This window comes from Myxocyprinus asiaticus, chromosome 40 (assembly GCF_019703515.2).
Source record: "Myxocyprinus asiaticus isolate MX2 ecotype Aquarium Trade chromosome 40, UBuf_Myxa_2, whole genome shotgun sequence".
Classification (NCBI taxonomy): Eukaryota; Metazoa; Chordata; class Actinopteri; order Cypriniformes; family Catostomidae; genus Myxocyprinus; species Myxocyprinus asiaticus.
The window spans coordinates 26,880,961-26,899,425 of NC_059383.1; positions in this window are offsets into that span (position 1 = coordinate 26,880,961).

Here is an 18,465-nt window from a genome sequence, read left to right on the forward strand (position 1 = left end):
AAAACAAAACTGGACTTCTGAAAGATCATATTTTGGCAGTGTCATGGGTAATCATAAATATACGACATTGTTATTTACAGAACCTTTGAAAAGTAAAGGATATTATTACATACAATTATTTAAATTTGAAGATGTTTACAGGGGAGTTGAACCTGGGTCTATTAGTGTGGTTTCAAACATGCTACCGATAGACCAACTGGACTTTCTATCATATGCAAACAATCATTTTCTTAAACTTATAAAAACTACTATTAATTTTTTTTTTTTTTTTTGATAAATGGAAGTAATTTAAGTGTATATGCCTATTATTTACACATTTCAGCCTATTATGCTTTAGTTTTGCAAATTAAAGAGTTCCACTTATGATTTACTGCTCTTGACAAGTTTAATCGCCAGTTCCCATTCAAACCAATGTCCCACGTTAACATGGGAAACCAGATGTTACCCTGTGAAACCGTTAAAATCGCTCTTAAAATTGTGTCAAATTGATTGGAACAGACATCGATGAAACGAATTGGGTTAATAATGATACCAACTTTTTACATATAATGTGCAAAACATCTTTTCTTTACTCACTGACGATTCACATTGAACGAATCTGCTGAAAAGGCAAGTAAAATTATTCACCTGCACGTGCACATCCCCAGTTGATCCATAACACTGGCTCAACTGGGCCTTTCTGTGTGGAGTTTGCATGTTCTCCTCGTGTTCGCTTGGGTTTTCTCCAAGTGCTCAGCTTTCCTCAGTCCAAAAGCATGCAGGTTAAGTGAATTGGAGACTCCAAAATTGCCCTGTAGATGTGAGTGAGAGTCCCCCAGCCAATGGGCTGCGTCAGGAGCGGCATCCGGCGTAAAACCTGTACCAAGTCAAATATGCGGATCAAAGATGGTCCGCTGTGGCAACACCTAACAGGAGCAGCCAAAAGAAGAAGACTGAATAAACACCTAGGATTATTGTGGTTTCTATGAGTTAGCTCAAATATGCAGACCTGGCAGTTTTTAGAGCCTGTCTGTAGTTAGAGACACCATCCTTACATGTACCATGAAAAACCTCTAATTTTGTATTCTTCCACTTACGCTCCATTTTCAGAGCTGCTCTCTTAAGAGCATGAGTGTGATCATTGTATCATAGTGCTGGATTTTTCTCTTTAAGTTTCTTTAATCAAATGGGGGCGACACTATCTAGAGTGCTGGAGAAGACTGTATTCATAATTTCTGAGACAACATCAAGTTCTTCTGAACATTTTGGCATACTGAGTATTTGAGACAAGTCTGGAAGAATATTAGTGATGCTCTCTTTAGTAATTGAATAAATAGTTCTACCTGAACGATAATGTTGCATAGATTGAGTGACCTTTGCGAAGCGCGGCATACAAGAGACGAGGTAATGATCTGAGATATAATCACTCTGCAGCAGAATTAATTTTTTATCAACATCAATTCCATATGACAAAATTAGATCTAGTGTATGATTTTGGTGATGAGTTGGACCTGTCATCACCCTGGTGGTCTATATACTGTTGCAAGAACAATAGAAGACAAAGATTTTTTTATTTATATCCGACGATGTCACATTAAGCATTATCAGTTCAAAGAACTGAACTTATATCCAGACCTTTGAGTAACACTGAAAATATCACTGTAAATAGCAACACCTCCTCCTTGACCTTTGTTTATAACAATAACCTGAGGGAATAGACTCATTTAACCTAATATATTAATCTGTTTTAATCCAGTTTTCAGTCAAACAGAGCGAACCCAAACTATGATCTGTAATAATTTCATTTACAATTAGTGATTTTGGATGAAAGCCATCTAATGTTTAGTAGCCCTACCTTTATATGATGTTTATCTTCAGGTTTTTTTTTTCTTTTTTTCTCTCTCTTTCTCTCTCTCTCTTCTTTTTCAAGTTTGACATCAATCAAAATTTTTCTAAATTACTTAATGAGGGTTTTGTGTTTGGTAGTTCGGGGAACAGACACAGTCTCTTTATGATATATAGATGATTAATTCTCTATGTGTTGTAGTTTATGTGACCTGTGTGATATCTCAGTGCAGCTAGCAGATGTTCAGATATGGCCGGATTGACCCCCCACCCACCAATAATTGATATACTTGTTGCAGTTCTGCTGCACCGCTTGTCAATGTCATATGAGATAGCCAATCAAATCGATGAAGGCGGGACTTAAATTTCTCTGAACCTCGTGGAGCGCCACGCATCAGCAAGCAGTTAAGAGTGTTTGCGTCATGTGAGATGTAAGTATCTAACTAAACATGCAATATTTGACCACTGTTTTATGACTGAAATGTTGTAAACCATCAATAATTTCCAAGGGTGCAAACTAATCACCATTTGGTGAAATTCGCCGTTCTGAACTTAAAATATGTCATGTACAGTACGTGATTTGTATGTCATTCATAACTGTAAATGTGAAAACATTAATGGAGCAGTTTTCAGCAAATCAGGCTTAAGACAAAGTGTGTATATTGTAAAGGAATTGAATAAATGTGGTAATTTGGCAGGCTTTTAAAGTAGCTTTTTAGAAAATTCTCTTGACATTGTCTAAGAAACTTATCTATAAAAAAACACAAAGTAGAGCATTATAGAACTAGAACATGGTAAGACCTGTGACTTGTGGCTTCTATTGTGCTTTTAGGTTTTGGCAAGGACAGTGTCATATATTCTTTTTGTGTGTGTGTGTGTGTGTGTGTGTGTGTGTGTGTTTGAGATCTTCTCCCCTTTTCTCCCCAATTTGGAATGCCCGATTCCCAATGCGCTCTAAGTCTTCGTGGTGGCGTAGTGACTTGCCTCAATCCTGAGGACGAATCTCAGTTGCCTCCATTTCTGAGACCGTCAATCCACACATTTTATCACGTGGCTTGTTGAGCATGTTACTGCGGAAATGTAGGCTTCACGCTATTCTCAGCAGCATCTACACACAACTCACCACGCATCCCACCGAGAGCAAGAACCACACATTATAACGACCACGAGGAGGTTACCCCATGTGACTCCACCCTCCATAGCAACCGGGCCAGTTTGGTTGCTTACGAGACCTGGAGTCACTCAGCACGCCCTGGATTCGAACTCGCGACTCCAGGGGTGGTAGTCAGCGTCAATACTCGCTGAGCTACCGAGGCCCCCAGTGTCATATATTCTTAATGCAAATATTATTATGTAATAATTTAAAATCAATTTAAGATTTTCTAAATAATTTATTAATTTTGAATTTTGTACAGCATCTCCTAAGAGTCTAGTTTTAAAAGAGACTATTTTATTTTGAGTATGTCTTGTCAGGCTGTGCTCAAAAAATCAGCCACCAGTTAAAGGAGTAGTTCACCTAAAAATGGAAAATGTACTTTTACTCTCATTTACTCACTCTTATTTTGTTCAAAACCCATATGCTGGTTTTTTTCTTGGAACATAAAAATAGATATTTTAAGCAGCTCTATTGCATAGAATAACAGTTTGTAGTGAGCAGGAGCTGTCAAGCTTCAAAAAAGGACAAATACTATAAAGCACTATTATAGGTTCAGTATAAAAACATCATAACAGTAGTCCATATGACAAGTGCACTATATTCCAAGCTTTCTGGGGCCACACAACAGCTTTGTGTTGTATGGACTACTATTATGGTATTTTTATGAATTTTTTTTTTTCTTCTCTTTGGACCTTGACAGTACTGGTCAATAATTAACAGTTTTTGTATGAGAAACAGCAGTGTTAGGATTCTTGAAGAAAGTATTGTGTTAAGATTTTACTGGGAGGAAAAAACAATGAGGGACAACTTGAGGGCAGTAAATAATTTTGTGTATTTTCTTTTTGCTAGCCAGCTGACACAGTCATGTCATTTTACAGATACATCATTGATGAAAAAAAATTCAAATTATATTCATCTTTTCTTTGAGACAGCACAAAAAAGAAAGAAAAGATGACTGAATCAGGCAAATTGCTAGCAATGCAAACTGTCTTGTACTGTGTGAACTTTAAAAATCCATGTATATTTTAAAACCAAACATTATACAATTTTGGGCCTTTATCGCATTTCAAGCCTTTATTCAGAAAATTATTGCATTCAGCACCTTCACTATATTAAGGGACCAAAGAGGACCATTATATTTGTGACCTCAACACCCATGACCCCCACCCCCAAAATGGTTGGGTCCCCCCTAATGTTCAAGACATGGTTATGGCTTTGTTCCTGATTACCAGTGGTTTGAGATCTATACAATAATCCATGTAAAAAAAATGTGTGCGGTAAAGGTGGGTGTGCACGGTAAAATGCACATAGTTGTATCGCATTAAAAAAGTATAAAAGCAGAAAAAACTATGAGCAGAGAAATGGTTAAACACTGAAAATAGAAAGGTAAGCAATGCTAAGCAGGCTAGAAGTCTTCAAACATGAGCGCTAGCAGCAACAGGATGATTTATCAACCAATATCAATTTATCAACCAATATCAAGGCATCCGTATGACTCTATATTGAGTTGGACTTTCTAAAAATTATAATTTTATATATATACACTGGCAGTCAAAAGTTTGGAATAATGTACAGATTTTGCTGTTTCGGGAGGAAATTGGTACTTTAATTCACCAAAGTGCCATTCAACTGATCAAAAAGTATAGTCAGGACATTACTGAGGTAACAGAACCATCACTGTTTGAAAAAAAGTATTTTTTGATCAAATCTAGACAGGCCCCATTTCCAGCAGCCATCACTCCAACACCTTATCCTTGAGTAATCATGCTAAATTGCTAATTTGGTACTATAAAATAACTTGCCATTACATCAAACATAATTTAAAGCTATTTAGTTCTTTAAATGAAGTTTAACATTGTCTTTATATTTGTTTTTGAGTTGCCACAGTATGCAATAGACTGGCATGTCTTAAGATCAATATTAGGTCAAAAATGGCAAAAAAGAAACAGCTTTCTCTAGAAATTAATCAGTCAATCATTGTTTTGAGGAATGAAGGCTATGCAATGCTTGAAATTGCCAAAAAAAAAAATGAAGATTTCATACAAAGGTGTACACTACAGTCTTCAAATACAAAGGACAACTGGCTCTAACAAGGACAGAAAGATGTGGAAGGTCCAGATACAACTAAACAAGAGGATAAGTACATCAGAGTCTCTAGTTTGAGAAATAGACGCCTCACATGTTCTCAGCTGACAGCAGACAGTTTCATGTACAACAGTAAAGAGAGGACTCAGGGGTGCAGGCCTTATGGGAAGAACTGCAAAGAAAAAGCCACTTTTGAAACAGAAGAACAATAAGAAAAGGTTAGAGTGGGCAAAGAAACACAGACATTGGACAACAGATAATTGGAAAAGTGTGTTATGGATCTTAACCTCATTGAGCTTTTGTGGAATCAGCTAGACTGTAAGGTGCGTGAGAAGTGCCCGACAAGACAGACACATCTATAGCAAGTGCTACAGGAAGTGTGGGGTGAAATGTCACCTGAGTATCTGGACAAACTGACAGCTAGAATGCCAAGGATCTGCAAAGCTGTCATTGCTGCAAGTGGAGGATTTTGTGATGAGAACTCTTTGAAGTACTTTAAGAAGATCCGAAAATGTTTTTCAAATTGTAATAGTAATTTTTCAAGTTATTAATGTCCTGATTATACATTGTGATCGGTTGAATGCTACTTTGGTGAATAAAAGTTCCAAACTTTTGGCTGCCAGTGTGTATATATATATATATATATATATATACTGCCATTCAAATGTTTGGGGTCACTTGACTGAAATGTTTCTCATGATCTTAAAATCTTTTGATCTGAAGGCGTATGCTTAAATGTTTGAAATTAGTTTTGTAGACAAAAATATAATTGTCAACAAATTGATTTATTTCATTACAAAACAAAAAAAGTTTTTGAAATGGTTGACTTGGACCAAATAATAAAGAAAAGCACCCAGTAAGTGCCCAGCATAGATTGGAACTCCTTCAATGCAGTTTAAAAAGCATCCCAGGGTGATACCTCAAGAAGTTGGTAGAGAAAATGTCAAGAGTAAATTTCTGCAAATTCTAGGCAAAGGGTGGCTACTTTGAAGATGCTAAAATATAACATATTTTTTATTTATTTTGGATTTTTTTTAGCCACAACATAATTCCCATAGTTCCATTTCTGTTATTCCATAGTTGTGATGACTTTACTATTATTCTAAAATGAATATATATATATATATATATATATATATATATATATATATATATATATATAAATAGAATAAAGAATGAGTAAATGACAAAACTTTTGAACGGCAGTGTATATATATATATATATATATATATATATATATATATATATATATATATATATATATATATATATATAATTGAGCATTATACATCTTCTCCAAAAATAATTAATCTATTCCTTAACAAAATTAGCACTCCAAACAAAATAATTAAAATCAACTAAATAAATAAGCAAATGAGTTACCTAGACTGTTCCTGTTTGTAACTTTACAAAAAAGATGAATAATTGCAATATATATATATATTTTATTATTATTATTTTTTCTTTTTTTTTTTGACTAATGCTAAAATGCATTGTCATACCTTCAATAATCAGTTAGAATATAAGACTATGCAGCAGCCATGCAGTTGCATTAGAAAGCCAGGGCATTCATTTGGCACAAGACACTGAGCAAGAACTCAGAAAATCATTATGAGATGTGTAACCAATAAAAAATTCAATATCGCAGCTACATTTCCTGTCGAGAAATAATGGCAACTCACTTTTTTCTGTGTGTTTGAAACGCTGCTAAAATGAATACTGCATGCTGTATTGCAGTATTAGCCACACTTGTCTCTATTTTCCTTCCTTCTCTCCTCAATACAATGCAGTCCTTGTGTTTAGGGGGAGGGATAGTGGATTTGGGCCATTACTTCCAAAACTCTGTCTGTGGCACAGGTACACTTTGTAGAATTTTATGTTGTTCCCATTAAACTGTTTCTATTTCTGCTTACCTTTATCTGCAGAAAGGTTATCCAAAGAGACCTGTGTGCTTCCTGCAGTATTGAACTGATTCTCTTGTATCCTGCCTGGAAATCTGCTGAAGCTCACAGGTTAAATTTCTTCGCCTCTTGAGAACAATTCTAGAGAATTTCAGGACAATGTTATTGCTGCGACTGGTCAACGTGTACCAAGCATTACATTACAGCAAATTTGTTAGCCTTGTACAGGCTTGTTCAGTGTGACAACAGCATATTAATCCATTAAATGTGCTTGAAAACTAGACCCCCATAGCTAAGCATTTAATTCACTGATAGGAACATTGATCTGATAAAATAGCTTTATTAGTCTCTACTATATAGCATTTTACTATACAGTATATTGGATATTTGAATGCAGCTGACATTGCTTAAACAAAACCCAGCATGCCTGCATGCAAAAGTTTCTGCTTGCTCATACCCTCATGGTACATTGTCCTTACACACCTAAGCATTTTTCTGACACGCTCCTTTTCTTATAGGGAACCTCTATATATTTCCAGAGAAACCTTTCTACTGATATCTAATACGTTTGTTTTTGCCAGGTTGGAGTTTATAAGAATTGCACAATCCTTTCTAATCATATCTTCTGAACTATCTTGTGGATTTTCCCACCACTGATGGCTCTTTATTTTTGTTGATTCAATTTAGGCACAGACTCTAAAGTCCTCAGTTACACTCCTGTAGAGTGCATCCTCTGTGAGCAAAGCATAGGGGTACAAGATTTAGAATTTACTTTGTTAAAAGTATAAAGCGTAAAAAAAATTAATAGACTAAAATAACTGATCATGATTATTGTCATAGATTTTAATTTTTTCAGTTCAGTTTAATGGGAAGAAAAAAACAAATTAATGTGTGTAATGACAAAAAGTACTGAGGTGGTACTATGGTACAGTGATGGTATCAGATGGTAACACACTTTATAACATGGTACTGAAATTATGTAACATGGTATTTAGATAAAACTCCAAGATACTTTCATGAATACCATGGAATTATCATTGGCACATGCAGGGTTCCCTCTCTTTTCAAGGCACAATTTTCCAGGACTTTTTATGCGCCCCAACAAGTGTAATAGTTAAGCAAAATCACTTTTCTTTTTTTTTTAGGTGTTTTTCAGTTTTTTTGACGGTAGTTTCTCATCTCCAGATATGCAGTTTGCTCCATGGCCCAGTGTGATTATTAATTCCCGTAAAGCAGTGATTTAATTAAATAAATATATAGTCTGTATGTGCTGCACACTTCAGAGTGCTCTCTGTCATTATCTCACACACACAAGAGCACACATGATGATCACGATGAGGTGTTTTCAGTGTATGAGTGGCCCGCCCTACACATTCATTTTGAAGAGTGCATCACTTGCAGATTATTTATTCAATTAAATCAGATACCTTTTTTAGTTTAATTATCACACTAGGACATATCACAATTTAATTAAATTTGATTAATTGTACATTCAAACATTAATTTTCATCCAAATGTCATATTCCATGACATTCTGCGTTTTATTGCTAATGCCATTTTTATGACTAGATTCTGTGTTTTCCGCATACTACGTGTGGTAACCGTGGTATAAGCTGACACCGATTATTGAATTATTGAAAATTAATTCACATCCTGAGGTATTAAGGCCAAATCACCATGTTAACAACCCAGTGTGAATTAATAAAAAAAAAGAAGAAGTGGTCCGACTGTCATCGTTGTCTAAAGTTTATAACTCACAGGGATGCAAACTCATGAGGTTTGAAAAAGTTGAGACAATCACTGATCCACGAACATGTTTTCTGGGGTTATTTTTTTAAAGAATAAACTAAAAGCACCAACTTAAGCTATTTTAATGAATCAAGTATAGCAACTTATCTGCACAATTGTGCAGAATTAGCTGCAATAAAGGGTATTTTGGTGTGGCTTGCTTCTGTTTCACAAATCTGTTCAGTTTCATTAATTGATTATTTTAGTGACCACTTCTGGAGATGCCACTAGATGGTGACCGATGAGCATATTATGTGCTTCGAGAGAGACACTGAATCATTTTGAGATGTTCACGACCGACTTTATAGCAGTGTTTCCCAACCTTTTTTCTGCCACGGCACACTTTTTACGACTAAAAAATTATACGGCACACCACTATCCCACATAGGCTAACCATCGTCAGTATTTTTCCTTTTCAAGAACTTGTCCATGTTTTCTGTCCATCTTAGTAGCGTGTTTACTTGTAATGTTTGAAATTCGGCTATGCCAAAAAAAAAAAAAGAAAAAAAGAAAAACAAGTCACATAGGTAGGCTACGCTGTGTGAGGTCACAGGTGGAAAGAGCGCTAAATGGGTAATGAAAAAACAACAAATTTTCTTCTTTTTTAATTTGTAGATTTGTTCTTGCAATGCCACAACAAATTACAGTGATGCAAACTCATGAGGGACGAAAAAGTTAAGACAATAACTGGTCCACGAATATATTTGGGGATATATTTTTTAAAGAATAAGCTAAAAGCACCAGTTCCAGCTATTTTAGTGATTCAAGTTTATTCAAGTTTACAATTGTGCAGAATCAGCTGCAAAATAAAAAGTATTTTGGTGAGGCTTGCTTCTGTTTCACAAATTTGTTCAATTTTATTAACTGATTAGTTCATTGACCCCTTCTGGAAATGTCACTAGGTGGCGACAAATGAGCGTCTTATGTGCTATGAGTGAGTCAGTGAATCATTTTGAGTCTTTCATGACCGAAATCTACCAAGAGAGTTTATGAAGTTTAAGCATTAAAAGAACAAAGCAGATCTATAGTCTTCCTTCAGTCTGAGCATTATTTTTCATCCAAAAAGACAACAATAATAGTCTAATAATAGTGTTTCAATAACGTCCTTACCTTCTCCTTTATTAAAACTTGCATGGCTACAAATCTACTGACTTCAGTATAAGAATTATAAACACAAAGCAGGTCTACGGTATCATTTTCCTACAGTAGCCTATTTAAACTGCTGAGCATGGCTTTTATCAGAGAAGACCACAATAATAGACAAATAATAATAATTTTGAGTTTCAATAATTTTCTTTTGTCATTGTTCAGCACATTCGAGGCATCAACACTCCGTTCAATGCCAGCGTCAAGTGCCGCATTGCCCTCCACATGACAAGAGTTGCAGAAAGCGTCACAGAGGGGCGATTTTACGAGTTTGCCACGTAAAAAAGCAGGAGGTGTGCACAATAAACATTGAAGACATGTATTTGGAAGAGAGAAAAAAAAGCTTGCAGTTGCTTTGATAGAAGAAAGTAATAAAAGGACTCATTTTTGGTGAATTTAAATTAGTTCAATAACAGGGGTCTCTGATATTCGTAAACAATAAGGTAATATTTAATTAAAAGAAATTATGAGACCTTCAATGTTTCTTCACAAATTTGGACAGTTTTTAAATATTTCTTGTTGCTTAGTACTCTCAAATACATTACAGGTGAAGCAAAAACGTGTGTGTGAAAAACACTTTGGTGTAAAGTGACGTCACTTCATAGACTTCAGTGTATTCTGCAGCGCTGACGCGAGTCATGTGAAAGACCCTTAACACGTATAAATATCAGTCGCATTTGCACATTAATCATTGCTCTTCACAATCACAAAAATGACCTATTATGGTTTCAAAATGCCGAATTTCTCCGAAAGGTGAGGAGTTCGGATCCCTGAAATAATTTATTTATTTTGTGGAATTTGATAATTTTCCACGGCACACCTGACAGTCTTTCACGGCACACTAGTGTGCCGCGGCACAGTGGTTGGGAAACACTGCTTTATAGTATTTAGGCATTATAAGAAAAAAGCTGGATACTTGGAAACGATAAGGTAATAATTAATTAAAATAAATTATTTTTACTATCTCTTCATATATTTGGACAGTTTTAAAATATTTCTTGAAGCTTTGTATTCTGAAAGACATCATCTGTGAGGCAAAAACATGTGAAAAACACTTTGGTGTGAAATTGGAGCCGAGGTTGTGCTGACGCATCACTTCATAGACTTCAATGTATTTGGCGGTGTCAAATCACTGACGCGAGTCAAGTGAAAGCCCCTCAACGTGTATAAACATCAGTCAGTTTTACACATTAATAGCTCTTCCACACTTTTCTCTCTGTGATGAACAAGGTAGACTCAAATGTCGATGCTTAAGTAAATGAACATTCTCCTCTCATTCAGTCAGTTGGTACATGTAGCAGGTCATTAAGTTTGTTTATGAATGAGAAGTTTCACGAATGCTGCTTCTCACTGTGCACACGCTGCTGTAGCCAAGCACGCAATTGGCTGTAGCTGTAACAAATCAAGCAATCTGCCTTGGTTGGACTGCGATTACCAAGCACACAATTGGCTGCTGCTGTAATCAGTTACGAGGGTGTAAGTGCCCTTAACCGTTAATGTTGTTTCACAATCCGCAGCTGCTGGCAGTTTGTGTATTTGGCTGCATCCAAAACCAAAGGTTTCTCAGCAGACAGCGTTTGCGTACAAAGGCACCTCCTGAAGCTGGTTTTGGACAGGCTACTGAGGCAGCATGTCACATCATTGCTAGGATACCAGCAACTGATTAACGCCATCTTGTGCCCACTAAAGGTAACACGTCTGCTTCATTCATCCAACCAATCTAAAAAGGTATAATAATCTAGAACAAAATCAAGAGAATTTTGGTGATAACCAAGTGTAAATTTCATAACTACAATACTAATTTCTCGCTAGAAATTGGCCATCAACTGCCTCTTCAGCCGCCATTTTTTTTTCAGCTCAACCACTGTAGATCCACGTGCACAGGATTGCGGGATTTCATAGCAGTGAAGGATACATCTGTGCTGCCTTCAAAAATAGATCAGATGAACGTATCTCAATAGACAAGATGTGACATGAACATTGGATGCGGACGTGCCTTGATCCCTTCCTACCTCCGTATACAGCCTCCAGAGGCAGCAATTTCCTGGTTTCAGATGCAGCCTATGACTCATATTCCGAGTCCTGATTGTTACCATGTTTTTGTAAATGTAACGAAAACCTTGCTAGCAACATAGTCAAACTGTTTTATTATACAAAAATATTTTCCAGAATAAATAATTGTTTTCCAGGCCATTTAGGTATTTTTCTAATTTTCCATGACTTTTCCATGACTGGAAAAATGCACTGCAAAATTTCAGGTTTTCCAGGATGCATGGGAACCCTGACATGTCAAAAAATAAATACATAAATAAATAATAATAAACAGGAAAAACAACAACATGGTAGTACCATGGTACATGTTTAAAAAACATAGTTTTACCATGGTACTTTTTAGTATATATTTTTTTAATTAATTGTAAATGGTGTGAAAGTTTTATAATTGTATTTTTACATTTATATTAATAAAATGTGTAAAAATTAATGTATAACATATTTAATACAAATGTTTTAATTATAAAAAAATGTATACATTGTAATTACTGTACAAAATATATAAATTATCCTTAATTTGATATAATTTTAATATTAATGCTAAATGATATTCAGAAAAATATGAGTTAAGTTGGTGTTAATGAACTAGTACCTGAACATTATTGATGGGGCTATGGGTGTACATAACACAAAAAAGTTTGTGAAACACTGGCATCGGGTAATACAGGTGAAGATGAGATGAAGACATCATGGAAAGAACCAATCTCTTCATGCAGATGTTTCTGTGAGAGGGCAATGGCCCAATGAGCTCTGATTACTAATGAGAGGCAGGGTGTCTGATAGAGGATGAGTGTTATGAATTAAGATCCAGTGTAATTGTACAAGTACCCGTCTGAGTGACTGTAATGGATTGAATTGTGATGGATTGGCAGGCTGTCAGTCTCATCCTTGCACGTTGCAGCAATGAGAGACATGAGGTGTGCTACTCCTCATGGAAACTCTCTTTCTCTCTCCCTCCTACTCACTGCAGATAACAAGAGAGTGATCAAGAGGAGGGGTGAGAGTTTTGGAAAAGAAGAGAGACTGCAGTACTGCAGGAGCTGGGCGTTGGCTATGAATTTGAGGAGAGGGAGTAATGCAAGATGGTGAACAAATGTGGCCCACTGCAGCACTGGGCCACATTTAGCACCCAAGCATAATAGAAAAGGAAGATAAAAGAAAGGAATTAAATAAGAGTGTGTGTGTGTGTGTGTGTGTAGAGAGAGAGAGAGAGAGAGAGAGAGAGAGAGAGAGAGAGAGGTTGTATTAACACTTCAACACTGCTGTGAAAAAACTGCAACTGACATATTTAAGTCAATACAGTTAATGAGCATTTAACTGCTTATTGATGACATTCGGTGACCTCTTTCACCTTTGTGGTATCAATTAACCATTCATGTCCTAGGACAATATGCCTGCAGGTACAAAAAATAAACAAACAGTATAATAAATAAATAATAAAGCAAATAAATAATTGCAAAAGTATACATTTTATAAAAACAATTATAAAAATCTGTTCTACATTTATAAGGAGCACATACAGTGACTGCCCACTTTTTCAGTTGCCTAGGTTTTAGAAGTATTTTTCCAGTTAATTTTTTCCATAGGTATTTAAAAACAAACCGGGTCTGAGTTGAATCACAACATTAAAACCTTTAATTTCACAACAAAACAAAAAAAATAATTTGATCAGATAAGACTCAGTACTTAATTTTTTTTATGAAGGAATAAGACTATTTAACTCATAATGTAGACATTTTAACTCAAACTTTTTACTTTGTATCTCATAATTTTGACTTAGTATCTCAAAATTATGACTTGCTCAGACTTCTTAAAAATTAAGATGAAATCACATTGACTTGAGACATCTACAGAAGCATATACTATTGCTTAAAGGAATAGTTCACTCGGAAATGAAAATTGTCATCATTCTCTCAACCTCATGTTGTTTGTTCCGAAACTAAATTATTTATTTCTTCCATGGAACACAAAAAGAGTTGTTAGGTAGACCATTTGGGACTGATAATCTCAGTCACCATTTACTTTCATTGCATCTTTTTTTCCATTTATTGAAAATAAATGGTGACTGAGACCAGGCATTCTGCCTAACATCTCCTTTTGTGTTCCAAAGAAAAAAGAAAGTCGTAAGAGTTTAGAACAACATGAGGGTGAGTAAATGATTACAGAATTTATTTTTGGGTGAAGTATCCCTTTAACAACCTCTGAGCTCACAGCAGTTCTGTTATGAAATGTTTATACATTATCACTAAAACATCAGTTTCACTGTGTAGTTGACAGAGATTACACAGTATGGTTCCATTATGGGAGAATTACCAGAATGGTAAGAATTTTGGTAAACAAGAATTTCTCTGTCCTCAAAAGTGCTAGAATACAAGGCTATAAAACTCTGACATCAAAAACTAAGCTGTGATAAAACACTATTAAGTCTTAAACATTTATTTAAAGAAGATTATATTGTCTTATCAGAATGAAAATATTGCAACATTGTCTGTCATCCAAATACAGAGAATGTGGGTGGAGTCAAGAAACAGGATAACAGCTTGATTGAAGAATGAAATGGGAGATTTGTATTTTAAAGTTCAAGTGCATATTATTATTATTATTTTTTTTCCTATATCTAAATATTTTCTTCTATCCCAGTTTAATGGCCAGAGTATAAAATGTAAAAAAATAAATAAATAAAAAACAGCAACATTGGCTCACTCAATAGCGTGGGTTTGTGGCAAGATTGTTTTATTGTCAGACCAATAGAAGATGGGTGAGTGTTCAGGAAAATTGTTTGAAAAACTAATTATTTCTGCAATTCCATTTGGTGCCACTAGTGGTGCAGAAATTACACACTTCACCTCTAACTATGTGTCCATAACTATCCATTCATCCATCCCATCCATCCATCTTCTACAGCCGCTTGTCCTATGCAGGTTAGCGGGGAGTATTGGAGCCTATCTCTACTGTCTTGGGCCGAAAGCAGGGAAACACCCTGGACAGGTGGCCAGTCCATCACAGGGCTAACACACAGACATACACATTCACACTGTCACGCAGACCTGTGGGCAATTAAGAGTTTCCAATTCACTTGACCTGCATGTTTTTGGACTGTGGGGGAAACCGGAGCACCCAGAAGAAACCCAAGCAAACACGGGGAGAACATGCAAATTCTACACAGAAAGGCTCTGGGTGATCCGGGGACCTTCTTGTGGTGAGGCGACAGTGCTACCCACTGAGTCCTCCATAACTATGCGCATTACATTTTGAAAGTTTCTTCAACACTGTATTAGATTTACCAACACAGTGGTTTGGTTGGAAAACAGGAAGCTTTGTATTTCTAGATTACTAATAGCTGCGCATAGAGTTTTAAATATTTAATGAGAGGAATCCGCAGAGGCTGAGCAAATGCCTGCATTCAGACTGTAGGAGCTGCTAGGGGATGTTAGGGAAGGGCTTTTTATCATGGACTTGGCCCGTTCTAATGAGATTCAGACAAATGCCATTATATACAGAGCAGGCACAATTCTTCACTACCACACAGCAGTCAGAGGAGGAGCACAAAGCTCAGATCTCCCCAGAGAGTGAGTGAGAGGTGCTCTATGCCCTTGATACTGTTGTGTCTTTGATCTCAAGCAATGCTGAGTGAATTATACAGAAAGCAAACATGGGATGAAAGAGAAAAATCTCATCCTTATAATGGAGTGCAACAGTATAATGATGGGCAAGGAGGAGGCAGGAACTGGCTGAACAGTCAACGTAAAGTTTAATATCAAACTCAACATAAAACAAACACACACACACACACACACACACACACACACACACACACACAGCACAGCACAGCCATGTGCGTCTCTCTCGAACTGGTGTCTCTGGCCCCCTTTTATCTCGCTCTCCCACTGATCATCTGATTCAGCTCCGGCCGTGCACCCTCACAGCCTGGCTACGCCCTCCTCCTCGTCACACTCCTCCCCCGCCCGATTCAGGCCGGGGCCCACAGGACTGACTTACTCCCCCACATCTCTGGAGGGGAGACGCTGCCCTTCCGGCTGTTCCATCAGCCAGTGGTCCACCCCGCCTCCTGGGAACCTGGGGGAGAGACAAGGGGAGGCATGAGGAGAGGGAAAGGGCAAGCGGGAGACACAGAGAGAGTGAGGAGAGAGAGAGAAAAACTTGCTCGCCGGTCCTCGGACACGCTGTCGCCCGGCCCTCAACCGCTCCTCCACCCCTTGGCAGATGACAGCTCACTCCACCCCCAGTGGATGGCAGCGAGCCCTCTGACCCCTGGCGGACGGAACCACTCCTCCCCTTCTCGGCAGATGGCAGTTCCTCCGGCTCTCGATGGCCGGCAGCGACCCCTCCATCCCCAGACAGACGGCCGCGGCTGCTCCTATGGCGGACGGCAGCGGCGAGGACTCCGCAACAGCGCATCCCTCCTCCCTCCCGGGTTTCGGCACCACTGTAACAGTATAAGGATGGGCAACAAGGAGGCGGGAACCGGCTGAACAGTCAACGTAACTTTTATCAAACTCAACATTAAACAAACATAAACAAGCACATACACATGCAGCACGGCAGCGCGCGTCTCTCTCTATCTCTAACTGGTGTCTCCAGCCCCCCTTTATCTCCCGCTGATCATCTAGCACTAGCCATGCACCCTCACGGCCCGGCCACACCCTCCTCCTCATCACATGGAGTTCAGATGCTTTTGCACACATTAGGTTCAAAGTTGCTAATTGTCTCCATATTTTTATCGCTATGTTCTATAACTCTCTTTGGTAATAACAGCAATATCATAAAAGTTTTAATAATAATTCTGATCATCTGGACGTATTTCTCTGTAGCTTGAGCATTTTTTTGATTGCCCATTATTGTTATTTTACTATGAGTATAAGCTCATATAGCATCCTAAATAGGCTTTTTTACATTTATTTATTGATTTATTTATTTATACATTAATTCATTGAGTGACTGATTAGATTTTTTGTGGTTTTTAGTTACAGATGTCTTCGTGACAGACTATGGTTAACTCAGCGTCTCTCTATAGTTCTGTATGCTTTCTGCACACTCTTTATTTTTTATTAAATAGCACAAAGCGAAAACTGAAAACTGCCAAATATCCCCCCATTAACAACATTACTACATTTAATGAGTCATGACAACTCTCTTAGTGTCTCTAAGTATTTTTCTCTAAATAAAGGTGTTATAATGGATATGACAAGTTGGTAGGTTTGTTGTTGGCAGACTAGCTTTGCTTATGCTTCTGCTGCTACTGCTGAGCAAATATGAAGACTTGCTGCTGCTAGAACCTACACAGAGATGCTAAGCTGAGCATGTAAGACACTTGCTGCACAATTAGACATAAAACAATCCACCTGAAGCAGATATAGACAGGTGGTGCCGGAGAGGAGGATGGTTTTAGAGAGAAAACACTTGTAGTGCACTGCAGTGAAACTGGATTACCTGCAAACAAGTTGGCTAACAGATTATATATCCGTTTTATGGGCATGTGCCCAGGGAGCCAGGCCACTAGGGGGCCCACGCGAGCAAAAAATCAAGCTGATATAAACATAGAGACGGTGTGCAACAGCAAAATGCATCAATGTAGCACATGATCATAGGGTAACATTTTGCTCCAAATGATCCGAATGAAATTAAAATCGTTGCAAATGTGACAAAAAAAATATAATAATTGCGACAATAATTTAAAATCTAGTAGCCATTGCTGACAGACAGGAACACTTTGTATGCGTTCATATGTGGTTTGGTCAGATATCATTATGTGAGTTATTGAATAACATCTATAGCTACACACAGCAACAACCACAGCGTGACCCATGATGTCTGATTTGCGGACAAATTGCTGATTTGAATTGGGTCTTTTTAATAAATAAGCCGAAAAGATTCACAAAACAGGTTTGAACTCAGAAGCTCAGGTAAGCTATTTGAATCAGAGTCATTTTCTCAGTGAATTCACAACTGGTTACCAGAATAGAGGGCATTTATAGCATGTGATTGCTGATGATACTGTTGATCAATCACTGTTCATTTTGTTAAATGAAAATGTTCACTTTGTAGTATTTATATTATAATTCATTGTAAATGATTGTAAGAGTGCATATTTTGGCCATGTTCAGAATGGCATACTATCATACTACTCTTACTATTTCTGCAAAACATATACTGTATATGGCAGAATGTAGCAGCCCCCTTGGCTTCAATAAATGGGACACAGAGTGTTTCTGATGGGTGCTTTTAAATTTATTTGCTCAGATGAGCACCATTAAGAATCACTTCCATGTATTGCTGTATAGCACTGTGAAACTACACAAAGAAATGACAAAACAAGTATACACAAATGAAGATACACATAAAAAGGGATTAAATCTAATCGATGCATATTCACAGTGTCACAGAATGGAAATAAATGGTCACAACAGATGATTTAGACCATTTAAAAAACGTGCACAAATATTAACACAAACAAAGCTTCAAACCATGATGAAATAAACAAAGAAACACAA